Raw genomic sequence first — 1,190 nt, 5'->3', positions numbered from 1 at the left:
CGACTCATTCATTTTGGTATCAGTCAATGACATGATGGATTAGGATAAATAACAATCTCTATGAGTTTGGGTGAGTTGTTTTTACTGGAGAATTTTAAATGTGAGAATGTTCAAGTATTCGATTAAAAATCTTTTTTTATTATTGCTGGCTCTCTAGGGCCAGTTGGGGTAAGTGGGTCATAATTAAGTAAAAGAAATAAAATTATGCACTAGCAATGCTCTGTTTCTTTATTTCCATGGAATTTTGAGAAGTGCAAAAGGCTTTACATCTGCTCAGACGCCTGTCAATGTGTTATATATACATACAACAGCGTTGTCAATGAAGATGGGGGAGGGGCATTTTGATTGAAGTAAGTATAATAACGATATAAATTATTAAAATTTTAAAAAGGGGTAAGATGGTAATTTAACACTGACTTAACAGAAATAAATTAACGGTGTTAAAAACAAGGACCTAAGCTATAACGAAACATAGTTAAAAGGACTACATTAAGAAGTTGGAAACCATAGGTACTATTTTTGCAGTTTTCTTTTTTAAAAATTAATATGGTGTTTAATTTGAAACAACAATAATAGAAATAAGTTTGTTTTCAGTCGATCTATTTGGTATGTATATTGTTTCCAATGACCATAATGGTCACCTTTTAGAGCTGTGTTGCAACTTTATGATCAGGATATTCTCCATGATGACCATAAAGAGTATCACAAGGATTACAGAGCGCTCTAGAATTATATTTTAAGAAGAAAAAATTTCTTGAAAAACTCAACAGTTACAGAATTGGTTATCAAGAAAAACACACTTTTAAGTGAATCTTCTATTAGCATTAATCAGAAAACAAATATAAATATGTCTAAATGATCAACTTAAGATATATTATTACACGGTCAAATCCATAAATAACATGATCTTCTTGTAACCGTAGTTCCTTTCTAAAGTTTGGCTTACAACGAATTTCATTGTTCTAAGAAGAAAGGATTGTCATGACAGATACAATTCAAAGTCTAATACACTCCTTTGTGCAAAAATCTGACACTAACTTCTAACGTAAAGGACACTCCTTGTACGTGGAAAAATATGGCATTTCCCAAATTTCCTTTTAAAAGTACCTGAAAATAAGAAAACAAGAGAAAAAGTTAGCTAGCTCAAGTATAAATTAGTACACACAAACCATCTATTTTTATAAAGCAAG

The sequence above is a fragment of the Lactuca virosa genome, chromosome 3, assembly GCF_052849685.1.
Source record: "Lactuca virosa cultivar CGN04683 chromosome 3, Lactuca_virosa_CGN04683_v6, whole genome shotgun sequence".
Taxonomy (NCBI): Eukaryota; Viridiplantae; Streptophyta; class Magnoliopsida; order Asterales; family Asteraceae; genus Lactuca; species Lactuca virosa.
Note: the sequence above shows the minus strand (reverse complement) of the source record.